The sequence below is a fragment of the Schistocerca cancellata genome, chromosome 1, assembly GCF_023864275.1.
Source record: "Schistocerca cancellata isolate TAMUIC-IGC-003103 chromosome 1, iqSchCanc2.1, whole genome shotgun sequence".
NCBI lineage: Eukaryota > Metazoa > Arthropoda > Insecta > Orthoptera > Acrididae > Schistocerca > Schistocerca cancellata.
The window spans coordinates 70,463,202-70,476,526 of record NC_064626.1 but is presented as its reverse complement, the minus strand read 5'-3'; positions in this window follow the sequence as shown (position 1 = coordinate 70,476,526).

Here is a 13,325-nt window from a genome sequence, read left to right as displayed (position 1 = left end):
CAGTGAAAAAGTATTTTAAAACGTCATGGCTCCAAGAAATGCTGTTACAGATACAATAGTTAACCTTTCTCTAATGTTTGAGGTAATAATAATAATGACAAAAGGTAAAAAGTAATAATGGCAATGTACTGGACGAAATCACAAAGTCTGTAGCAATACGTTTCAGCAACATGTTGGAACATCGCATTAGGCCGCTAGTAGAAAATTTTGTAGTCACTGGATCAGTGTTTTGTAAAGAGAAACCACAAAAGAAATATCCATAGCTGGACCATTTATTAAGTGTAAGAATAATTTGAAGCAGAGTATCTATATGTGAAACTTGCTTTTTCATTCTTTGTGTCTTTTAGACCATGTCTATTTATTTCTTCCGAAATTCAAGCGAATATTTGTATTTGCAGTTATTATGATAACTGTAGTCTGCTAGTCCAGTACAGTCAAGAGTATCAAAAATTCCCAAGGACAAACAGATAGCTTGTAAAGTGACACATCAAAAATCCTTGCGTATTTGGCACATTCCAGAAATGTGGAAATTAAAGACGTTTGAAAAATTCATGACCTCATTGCCTTCCTGTTCGGATGAAATTATTAGTTAATATTATAGTGTGGTTAAAGTGATGCTGAAAAGCTCTACAGAAGTTGTTTTCAAGATGTTGGGCAACAAATTATAAAATTTTCTTACCTACTGTTTCACCAAAAATAAACTAAGTTTTCTTTGAAATGACAAAATTTTTTTGGTTATCATACTTTAAGTTCTTCAGATTTATTTCACCAGGAGTTTCACCGCTGCTCATCAAGATAAAGGGTACAGTGTTCACTGGAGTAATGGACAAATCATTAATTACACAGAAAAGGCTAACACAGTTACAAGGCCAGTTTCATATACTATTATATCTGATAATTTACACCACCATAAACTACCTGGACATACCTGGCCATACTTTTAATCAGAAAATACTTTAGAACCTAAGAAATAAATTTTATAATCTTGAAGTGGTGGAAATATTCTCTCAACATTTCAAACAGCAGAGCATATCAGCCAATACGATTTTCAGAAAAGAAGATTATGGTCTTGTGTGAAATTGGCATTTCGTTTGTACATACTATGCAAATGAGCTGCTGATGGTGTTGGAAGAATATTGAAGCATCATGTGTGGCCGTGTGTGAAAGCTACACAAACTCTCGTTACTCACTACCCAACTTTTGAACAATTTGCAGAATCCATAACTGACAAATTAACATAAGTTCCGGCAGACGTGGTGAAAATGGATGTCGTGCAGTTCAAACAGCTTTGGAGCAGTATCGATTCTTTTCCAACCACCCAAGTCCACAGTTTCCGAACCGCTGGGATATATACAGTTAAAACAGGTTAGATGTTTGAGGAAGGTGGTACACACTTTCAACTAATAATATATTTGCAAATCACTGTGTTGAGAAAGATTCATCCATGAATCCTTACATCATGTTTCAATGATGAAAACTTTTCACTGTCTACCTATTAAACCAGAATTAGGAGAATGACATCTGCACAAATTTGTTGGGCAACTTGTAAGTCAATAATGTGAGAAAACACTTTAGTACATTCCTTAACAGAGTAGGCAATAAATTTGTATGGCAAGAAAAGTTTTATAACAATGAAACTGACATTTTCCAAGCGGTATGTACTTTTAAAGATCCTATCGGAGATTCTCCAAAAAGAATACTTCCCTTCCAACTGCACAAATGTCACGTCCACAAGAATGGAATCGCTTTTCCTCATAAATCTGTTACTGATCTTGGAGTATAATGAGTTCTATGTATGTACATAGACTTTTGTTGGTATGGACCAAGTCATTTTGCATTTTCACTCCACAAGCAATTCAATGGCTTTTAAAAGTAACACAAAATGATTTTTCACTGACAATTTATCCTTCACTTGGGCACTCATGTTAAGAAATGAACTCTTGCTTGTATACATGCCCAAAACTTCATTTATCATTAAATCTATAGTGTTCTGTGGACAGACGCATTTGCCTCCATTATTGCTAGAACAAAACACTTGCTCTGAACATATACGAATACAGACATCAACAGCATCATCTGCAGGCATAACAATTGCATCATGATTCTTTCTCTGTATTAGAGAGAGGAAGGAGAGTTACTGTCACCTTTCAGAGCACTCACACAGACTTCACATTTAACTTTCTGTTCTAAATATCTTATAACAAAACATGGAAATATTAGTCTAACGCTGCTAGAGATGTAGTCACGATCATGCCTAACTGCATTGTCAGTTTCTATTGAAATTATGCACTTTCTGTTTGTTTTTTACTTAACAAACTCTACAGGTGTGAAGCTGCTCAGAACAGTAAGAACTGATGTGTGATCAAATTCAGGGCAGTTATCTTTACCTGGTTCGCTAAGCCCACGTTTAACAATGTAAAGTGCCTGACAGATGGACAATTGCTCCAACCTCCACGTGACCTTATAATGCCAGGTGTAATTTCCAAATAATCCGAAGAAATTCTGGTCGTATGTAAAGTACACAAGCGGCAAGACGCAGTCAATACCTTCGCTGCGCAGTGCCGATGGTACTGTTACCGACGACTGTGCCGCTAAAGCGGAGTTATTGAACGCAGTTTTCCGAAATTCCTTCACCAGGGAAGACTAATGGAATATTCCAGAATTTGAAACACGAACAGCTGCTAGCATGAGTTTCTTAAAAGTAGATACCTTAGGGGTTGCGAAGCAACTCAAATCGCTTGATACGGGCAAGTCTTCAGGTCCAGATTGTATACCGATTAGGTTCCTTTCAGATTACGCTGATACAATAGCTCCCTACTAAGCACTCATACACAACCGCTCGCTCACCGATAGATCTGTACCTACAGATTGGAAAATTGCGCAGGTCGCACCAGTGTTTAAGAAGGGTAGTAGGAGTAATCCATCTAACTACAGACCTATATCATTGACGTCGGTTTGCAGTAGGGTTTTGGAGCTTATACTGTATTCAAACATTATGAATCACCTCGTAGGGAACGATCTATTGATACGTAATCATCATGGTTTCAGAAAACATCGCTCTTGTGCAACGCAGCTAGCTCCTTATTCGCACGAAGTAATGGTCGCTATCGACAGGGGATCTCAAGTTGATTCCGTATTTCTAGATTTTCGGAAAGCTTTTGACACCGTTCCTCACAAGCGACTTCTAATCAAGCTGCGGGCCTATGGGGTATCGTCTCAGTTGTGCGACTGGATTCGTGATTTCCTGTCAGGAAGGTCGCAGTTCGTAGTAATAGACGGCAAATCATCGAGTAAAACTGAAGTGATATCAGATGTTCCCCAGGGAAGCGTTCTGGGACCTCTGCTGTTCCTGATCTATATAAATGACCTGGGTGACAATCTGAGCAATTCTCTTAGGTTGTTCGCAGATGATACTGTAATTTACCGTCTAGTAAGGTCATCCGAAGACCAGTATCAGTTGCAAAGCGATTTAGAAAAGATTGCTGTATGGTGTGGCAGGTGGCAGTTGACGCTAAATAACGGAAAGTGTGAGGTGATCCACATGAGTTCCAAAAGAAATCCGTTGGAATTCGATTACACGATAAATAGTACAATTCTCAAGGCTGTCAATTCAACTAAGTACCTGGGTGTTAAAATTACGAACAACTTCAGTTGGATAGACCACATAGATAATATTGTGGGGAAGGCGAGCCAAAGGTTGCGTTTCATTGGCAGGACACTTAGAAGATGCAACGAGTCCACTAAAGAGACAGCTTACACTACACTCATTCGTCCTCAGTTAGAATAATGCTGCGCGTTGTGGGATCCTTACCAGGAGGGATTGACGGAGGACATCGAAGGGATGCAAAGAAGGGCAGCTCGTTTTGTATTATCACGTAATAGGGGAGATAGTGTGGCAGATATGATACGCGAATTGGGATGGAAGTCATTACAGCAAAGACGTTTTTCGTCGCGGCGAGATCTATTTATGAAATTTCAGTCACCAACTTTCTCTTCCGAATGCGAAAATATTTTGTTGAGCCCAACGTACATAGGTAGGAGTGATCATCAAAATAAAATAAGAGAAATCAGAGCTCGAACAGAAAGGTTTAGGTGTTCGTTTTTCCCGCGCGCTGTTCGGGAGTGGAATGGTAGAGAGATAGTATGATTGTGGTTCGATGAACCCTCTGCCAAGCATTTAAATGTGAATTGCAGAGTAGTCATGTAGATGTAGATGTAGATGGAACAGTTATGCATGGGAAAATACTTAAGCACAGGTGTAGACGCATTTCCTTCTATTAATTGAGCATAAAGATGCAACAAATGCGAAATGCAAACCAGAAAGCTAACAAAACCAGTTTTCCGGTTTGAATGAACGATTCGTTCACGTGTATCTTTCAGTTTTAGTGAAAGTAGGTACTGGTTAGCAGCAGTGAGGAATTTGTTGACTTTTTCGTAGTTAGCAACAATTATTGATTCGTGTCCCCCGCGTCTTTCCTGATGCCATACATGAATAAAACGTTCTCGGTTTTCTAGCCGCGTCAATTCGATTTGAATCCTCGAACTTTCGATGGCCATCTTCGTCAGGAGTTCACTGACTGCCGGGGCTGCTATGGTGCTGAGTGTGTATCCCTGGTCTCTGTTGAAAATGTTGTTGTTTAAACAAATCTCGGCCGCTTCCTTTACAACGGAGTCCCAATATGTAGACGCATTTTAGAACTGTATTTTATGTCCGTTTTCTTAGCAATGCTTCGCTAATGCCACTTGTCAAGCTCCCTTTGTTTTATATGGCGCTTGTGCTCAGTACAACGCTCCATAACCGTGCGAATTGTTTGCTCAATATACATGCTGCCACATTCACATGGTATACCGTACACACCGGACACTAGAAGAGCAATGTCGAAATAACAGGGCGCAACATTTCTCGTATCTTGGGGGCGGGTCGGAACACTGGTCTTAGCCCATGTTTCTTCAGCAGACGTCTTAACTTACTTTTAGTTGCTCCACAGTATGGCAGGAATACAGTCCGTTTGGCCTCTTGTACTGATTCACCAGGTGTCTTTCGTTGGTGGCCCTTGAAAGCGTTAGCGATGTCTCTTTTGCTGTATCCATTTTCCCCGAAAACACTTTTTAAGTTCTGCAATTCAGACTGTAGGTGGTCGTCGTCAGAGATAATCTTGGCTCTATGAACCAACGTGTTCAGAACAGCTTTCTTGTGTACAGCGTGGTGGAGACTATTGGCGTTCAAGTACCGATCAGTGTGTGTAGGTTTCCGGTACACTGAATGACCTTCCGCTCAACCAAAACATCCAAGAATGGTAGCTTGCCGTGCTTCTCCATCTCGACAGTAAATTTAATGTTGGGATGGACATCATTCATATGGTCGACGAACTGCTGTAGTGTATCTTCACCATGAGGCCATATCAGGAAGGTGTCATCAACGTATCGTAGAAAGCAAGACGGCCGTAATGTCGCAGTTTGCAGAGCCTGCTCCTCAAAGTGCTCCATGAAGAAATTTGCGACTGCTGGAGACAGTGGTAATCCAATGGCTTTGCCGTCCGTCATCTCATAATATTCATCGCAGTACAAAAAGTACGTTGTCATTAGGGCGTGACGGGACAACTTAATGATTCCAGATGGAAAATGTTGGGCCAAAAGATCCAGCGAATCTTGTATTGGCACCCTCGTAAAAAGTGACACAACGTCCAGGCTAACCATTAGGTTGTTTGGGCCTATCTTCATTCTCTTGAGTTTCTCAACAAATTTCTGCAAGTTGACAACATGGTGTTCACAATGTCCCAATTTTGGTGCTAATAATCCTGCCAGATGTTTAGCAAGTCTGTACAGGGCTATTACAAATGAATGAAGCGATTTCATAAATTCACTGTATCTCCATTCATTCACATATGGTCACGACACATTACGGATACATAGAAAAACTCATAAAGTTTTGTTCGGCTGAAGCCGCACTTCAGGTTTCTGCCGCCAGAGCGCTCGAGAGCGCAGTGAGATAAAATGGCGACAGGAGCCGAGAAAGCGTATGTCGTGCTTGAAATGCACTCACATCAGTCAGTCATAACAGTGCAACGACACTTCAGGACGAAGTTCAACAAAGATCCACCAACTGCTAACTCCATTCGGCGATGGTATGCGCAGTTGAAAGCTTCTGGATGCCTCTGTAAGGGGAAATCAACGGGTCGGCCTGCAGCGAGCGAAGAAACGGTTGAACGCGTGCGGGCAAGTTTCACGCGTAGCCCGCGGAGGTCGACGAATAAAGCAAGCAGGGAGCTAAACGTACCACAGCCGACGGTTTGGAAAATCTTACGGAAAAGGCTAAAGCAGAAGCTTTACCGTTTACAATTGCTACAAGCCCTGACACCCGATGACAAAGTCAAACGCTTTGAATTTTCGGTGCGGTTGCAACAGCTCATGGAAGAGGATGCGTTCAGTGCGAAACTTGTTTTCAGTGATGAAGCAACATTTTTTCTTAATGGTGAAGTGAACAGACACAATGTGCGAATCTGGGCGGTAGAGAACCCTCACGCATTCGTGCAGCAAATTCGCAATTCACCAAAAGTTAACGTGTTTTGTGCAATCTCACGGTTTAAAGTTTACGGCCCCTTTTTCTTCTGCAAAAAAAAAAAAAATGTTACAGGACACGTGTATCTGGACATGCTGGAAAATTGGCTCATGCCACAACTGGAGACCGACAGCGCCGACTTCATCTTTCAACAGGATGGTGCTCCACCGCACTTCCATCATGATGTTCGGCATTTCTTAAACAGAAGATTGGAAAACCGATGGATCGGTCGTGGTGGAGATCATGACCAGCAATTCATGTCATGGCCTCCACGCTCTCCCGACTTAACCCCATGCAATTTCTTTCTGTGGGGTATGTGAAAGATTCAGTGTTTAAACCTCCTCTACCAAGAAACGTGCCAGAACTGCGAGCTCGCATCAACGATGCTTTCGAACTCATTGATGGGGACATGCTGCGCCGAGTGTGGGAGGAACTTGATTATCGGCTTGATGTCTGAGGAATCACTAAAGGGGCACATATCGAACATTTGTGAATGCCTAAAAAAACTTTTTGAGTTTCTGTATGTGTGTGCAAAGCATTGTGAAAATATCTCAAATAATAAAGTTATTGTAGAGCTGTGAAATCGCTTCAATCATTTGTAATAACCCTGTAGGTGGGTGAACTGATTGTAATGAGAATGGGCCTCAGAGGAACTCTTTCCTTGTGTATCTTCGGTAATCCATAAAGCCTGGGAGGTCTGGCGGCACGAGGCGTAAATTTCTTCATCACTTCATCTGGTAAGCCAGAATCCTTCAGTAACTTTCCTGTCTTTCTGACAATGGCATGTGACGTGGCGTCTTCTAATAAATGTAGCGTCTTCAGGTGGTAGTCTGCAGAGTTCAGAACCACGGTGGCATGTGACGTGGCGTCTTCTAATAAATGTAGCGTCTTCAGGTGGTAGTCTGCAGAGTTCAGAACCACGGTGGCATTTTCTTTGTCGGCTGGCAAGACAACCAAGTCTTCATTCTCACGTAATAACCGTAAGCAATGTCGTTCATACTGGCTAATATTAGATTTTGGTGGCTTAGCATTTGCCAGGATATGGCTGGTAATTAGCCTGACGTCCTCAGCTGCATCTTGCGAAAGATTCCTAATGCGCTGCTCTATTCCACTAATTGTATCCAATATTGGCAAACGTCGTGGAGCTGGAGAAACGAAGAGGCCTTTACTTAGCGCTGATATAGAGCCGTCGTCTAGTTCTTGGCTGGTAAGATTAACAACCGTTGCCAATATTGGTGGCGGAGATGGCCATCGAAAGCTCGAGGATTTTATTCGAATTGACGCGGCTGGAAAATCGAGAACGCTTTATTCAATTATTGATTGCTTCCAGTTGCTTTGAACCATGTTCCTCGAAATTATTTTAGAAAGGCTATTCATTAACCTATTGGCTAAATAAATGCTCTCACTTTCCTGGAGTATAAATAGTGCTTCAATGTAACTCCAAGAAATTATGTTCCCATCAGAATCAATCAATTCCTTCTTATCCCCGAAAGTATTTCTCAACAACTTAAGTACAGGAGGTGGATCAAGGAAAAGGGAGACAGGATCGTGTATATCAGTAATATTAAAAGTGCTGCATAAAGTTAATGGGTCTAGAGGAATACCGAGAGAAGTGCCCATGGCAAGATTTAACGAAGCACCATCACCCCTGCAAGTTACAACATTGACTCCTGCAGAAATGCATCTCCTCACCAAGTTCGCTCTTTGAGCTCCATTCGTGCTTGCAATTAAAGAGTATTCAACAGCCAGAAACTGCTATTTATGCCCACAAGCATGCATGAAAACCACTGCGCCTTTTGTTAACGTTAAACAATCTGATTTAATAGCAGAGCCCATGTCAACATAGCCAAAGTATTTAGGGCCATCAAGTCCCACATGCTGCCTTATTGCCGTGTCATCCGTTATCAGACTACAAAGAACCGGGTAGTCTGAACTTCTTGAGGCAGCTTTCTCTCTCAAAACTTCAAATGCCTCACTTGTGAAAACAGATAATCCATCCACAGTTTGATGCCAGTTACTTATTATTAGAGGATGTGGCAAGCAAGTATCAAATGTGGCCCTGACGTAATCATAAGCTCTCAGTGAATAAAAGTTAAGCGTTAAAGTAAAAGCCCTCAAAGCTGCATCATATTTTCTAGGAATAACAGAGGCTGTAGTTTTTGCAAATTATTTGACGTGACAATAATTGTTCATTTATTCCTGATACACTTTTCCAGCACTGAAACACTTTCTTCATAAATACAGTCATCGTTTTACAGTGCCTTCATTACATAATTCAAATTAGTATTTTACTTCTTGAGGCGACCACCTTTTGTTCTTTTTTCTTTCTTTTTTGGTGAAAAAATTTTATTTTCTTACAGTACTGTGTGTTTTCTTCACACACAGTGTGCAATTTTTTCTTCAGATAAGCAATAGTGAAGTGTCGGCAGAATTGCCAACACTGTTTTTAGAAGAGGCCGAAATGCACGCTATAAGCTCACGAAGGCTGGCGTGAGGTCTGAAACAGGATACGTAATGAATGCTATAAAGAAAAGTACGTAGCTTCTGGAATACTTAACTTTAATCCACATTTGTAGAACATTGCTCTTGATGATACAGAAGTATTATAGCAATTGAATACGGCGCCTTGCTAGGTCGTAGCAAATGTAGCTGAAGGCTATGCTAACTATCGTCTCGGCAAATGAGAGCGTAATTCTCAGTGAACCATGGCTAGCAACGTCGGCTGTACAACTGGGGCGAGTGCTAGTACGTCTCTCTAGACCTGCCGTGTGGTGGCGCTCGGTCTGCAATTACTGACAGTGGCGACACGCGGGTCCGTCGTATACTAGCGGACCGCGGCCGATTTAAAAGCTACCACCTAGCAAGTGTGGTGTCTGGCGGTGACACCACAAATAGGGTCATCATGTAGTGTGTGTGTGTGTGTGTGTGTGTGTGTGTGTGTGTGTGTGTGTGTGTGTGTGTAAATCCAAAAGTCATACGTGTGACAAAAATTTTTATTTCCAAAAATTATCATCTCTGGAGCAGTAGTGCCCTGTATCTATTCTGTGCTTCATTGATCGTTTGAATGGTTGACCCTTTGCTTCATAGATCCGTAAGTATTCTGGACCCATCCTTCTTTCCTCTTCCCACACCCAATGATCTCCGCTGCCACTCTCATGATATATACTAAAAACTGACTATCTACCTCCCCTCCCCTCCCCCTTACCGTAAATATTGTACACGAGTAGCAGGTAAGACATAAGGCAGGCTTTATTATTCAACCAAAGAGATCCACAGGAGAAAAGAGTTGGGAACCACTGCACTACTTGTTTGATATTGACTGTAAAAGCTATTCTCTTGAGAACTTGTTGATAGTTCACTCAACTCTTCATCATGTTTTACGGACAGGAAACCTGCAACATTAGAACATTTACTAAAGTGTACAGTATGTATTCAGCAGGCTAAGCTCGAGTACTACAGTCTGAAACTGTAATGATTTTGGCATATAATAGAGTTACCGGTAGCCATCAACGTCTATTTTCACATTACGACAGATTTTGGAGAAACATAGGGCAAAATAAAAAAAAATGTAGGATTAATTTTCATAGATCTAGAAAAAGCGTGTGATACTGTTCCAAGAAAATTACTTTGGAGCACACGACATATGGCAAACATAAACCCTTCCTTGATTAAAATAATACAACAGATGTATTGTAAAGATAACATTTGCCAAGTGAAAGTTGGTAATAAACTTTCATAGAAATTTAGAACAAGCAAAGGCCTGATACAGGGCTGTTCCATGTAACCATCATTATTTAAAACCTATATAGATATTAGCCTTAGAACATGGTCTCGTAAATGAAATAGTATGGGATTAGAAATAAGAGATGGAGTTACCTACATCATTTATTCTTTGCTGACGATCAAGTAGTCGTAGCACAAGATGGGGAGGATGCTATCTATATGTGCAATCAATTAGCAGCAGCATATAAAACTTGGGGTTTGAAGATTAATTACCAAAAAACAGAATACTTGACTAATGATTCAGATGAGCTATATCTTGAAGGAAATAAAATCAGAAAGATAAACACTTTCTGTTATTTGGGATCCATTTTAGAAATCGAGGGAAAATCAGAGTCAGAAATCAATAAAAGAATTAGTAGCGGACGTAAGGTCATTGGGATGCTTAACTCAGTCTTATGGAGCAGGAATGTAATGAGCAGAACTAAAAAATTAACATACAAATCCATATTAGAGAGTGTGGTTCTGTATGGAACGGAGACGTGGACAATTAATCTGAAGCACATTCTACATCAACATTTACGTGATTACTCTGCTATTCACTATAAAGTGCCTGGCAGAGGGTTCAATGAACTGCCTTCAAGCTGTCTCTCTACCGTTCCACTCTCGAACACCACGCTGGAAAAACGAGCACTTCAATTTTTCTGTGCGAGCCCTGATTTCTCTTACTTTATCGTGATGATCACAGCTCCCTATGTAGGTGGGTGCCAACAGAATATTTTCGCAATCAGAGGAGAAAACTGGTGATTGAAATTTCATGAGGAGATCCAACCGCAACGAAAAACGCCTTTGTTTTAATGATTGCCACTCCAATTCACGTATCATGTCTGCGACACTATCTCCCCTATTTCACGATAATACAAAACGAGGTGACCTTCTTTGTACTTTTTCGATGTCATCCGTCAGTCCCACCTGATGCAGATCCCACACCGCACAGCAATACTCCAGAATAGGGCGGACAAGCGTGGTGTAAGCAGTCTCTTTAGTAGACATGTTGCACCTTCTAAGTGTTCTGCCAATGAATCGCAGTCTTTGGTTTGCTCTACCCACAATATTATCTATGTGATCGTTCCAGTTTAAGTTATTTGTAATTGTAATCCCTAAGTATTTAGTTGAATTTACAGCCTTTAGATTTGTGTGGTTTATCGCGTAATCGAAATTTAGCTGATTTCTTTTAGTACTCATGTGAATACCTTCACGCTTGTCCTTATTCAGGGTCAATTGCCACTTTTAGTACCACACATATATCTTATCTAAATCATTTTGCAAGTCATTTTGATCATCTGATGACTTTACAAGATGGTAAACGACAGCATAATCTACAAACAATGTAAGACCGCTACTCAGATTGTCTCTTATGTCGTTAATATAGATTAAGAACAATAGAGGGCCTATAACACTTCCTTGGGGACCGCCGGATATTACTTCTGTTTTACTCGATGACTTTCCGTCTTTTACTACGAACTGTGACCTTTCTGACAGGAAAATTACGAATCCAGTCGCACAACTGGGGCGATACTCCGTAGGCACGCAGTTTGGTTAGAAGACGCTTGTGAGGAACGGTGTCGAAAGCCTTCTGAAAATCTAAAAATGTGGAATCAATTTGGTAGTCCCTGTCGATAGCACTTATTACTTCATGAGTGTAAAGAGCTAGTTGTGTTTCACAAGAACGATATTTTCTGAAACCGTGCTGACTATGTGGCAATAAATCGTTTTCTTCGAGGTACTGCATAATGTTCTAAAACCCCACTGCAAATCGACGTTAGTGATATAGGCCTGTAATTCAGCGGATTACTCCTACTTCCCTTTTTGGGTATTGCTGCGACTTCAGCAATTTTCCAGTCTGTAGGTACGAATCTTTCTGTGAGCGAGTGGTTGTATATAATTACTCAATATGGAGCTATTTTTTCAGCATACTCTGAGAGGAACCAGACTGGTATACAATTTGGACCGTAGGCCTTGCCTTTATTAAGTGATTTAAGGTACTTCGATACACCGAGGATATCTACTTCTACGTTTCTCATCTTGGCAGTTGTTCTTGATTGGAATTCAGGAATATTTACTTGGTCTACTTTGGTGAAGTAGTTTCGGAGAACAGTGTTCAATAACTCTGCTTTAGTGGCACTGTCGTCAGTGACTTCACTGTTGTTGAGCAGTGAAGTTATTGATTGCATCTTGCCATGGTGTGTTTTACGTATAACAAGAATCTCTTTGGGTTTTCTGCCAGATTTCGAGACAGAATTTCGTTGTGGAAATTATTAAAAGCATCTTGCATTTAAGTACGCGCCACATTTCGAACTTCTGTAAAACTTTGCCAATCTAGGGGATTTTGCGTTCTTTTAAATTTGGCATGATTTTTTCGTTACTTCTGCAACAACGATCTGACACGTTTTGTTTACCATGGGGGATCAGTACCATCACTTATTAATTTATGTGGTATATATCTCTCAATTGCTGTCGATACTATCTCTTTGAAAACATTCCACAACTTTTCTACACTTACATGATCAGATCGGAAGGAGTGAAGACTGTCTCTTAAAAAGGCTTTAAGAGCATTTTTATCATCTTTTTTAAATGGATATACTTTGCGTTTCTTTTTAATGGTTGTAGGTGTTACGGTATTCAGCCTAGCAGCAACTGCCTTGTGGTCTCTAATACCTGTATTCGTCACAATACTCACTATTTGTCCAGGATTATTTGTTGCTAGAAGTTCAAGTATGCTTTCGTAACCATTTACGCTTCGAGTGGGCTCATGAACTAAATGTTCAAAATAATTTTCTGAGAAAGCATTCAGTACAATTTCGAAAGACGTTTTATGCCTGCCGCCGGCTGTAAACGTATAATTTTTCCAGCATATCGAGGGTAGATTGAAGACACCACCGACTATAATTGTATGAGCTGGGTACTTATTTGAAATGACACTCAAGTTTTCTTTGAACTGTTCAGCAACTATACCTTCTGAGTCGGGGGGGGGGGGGGGGGGGGT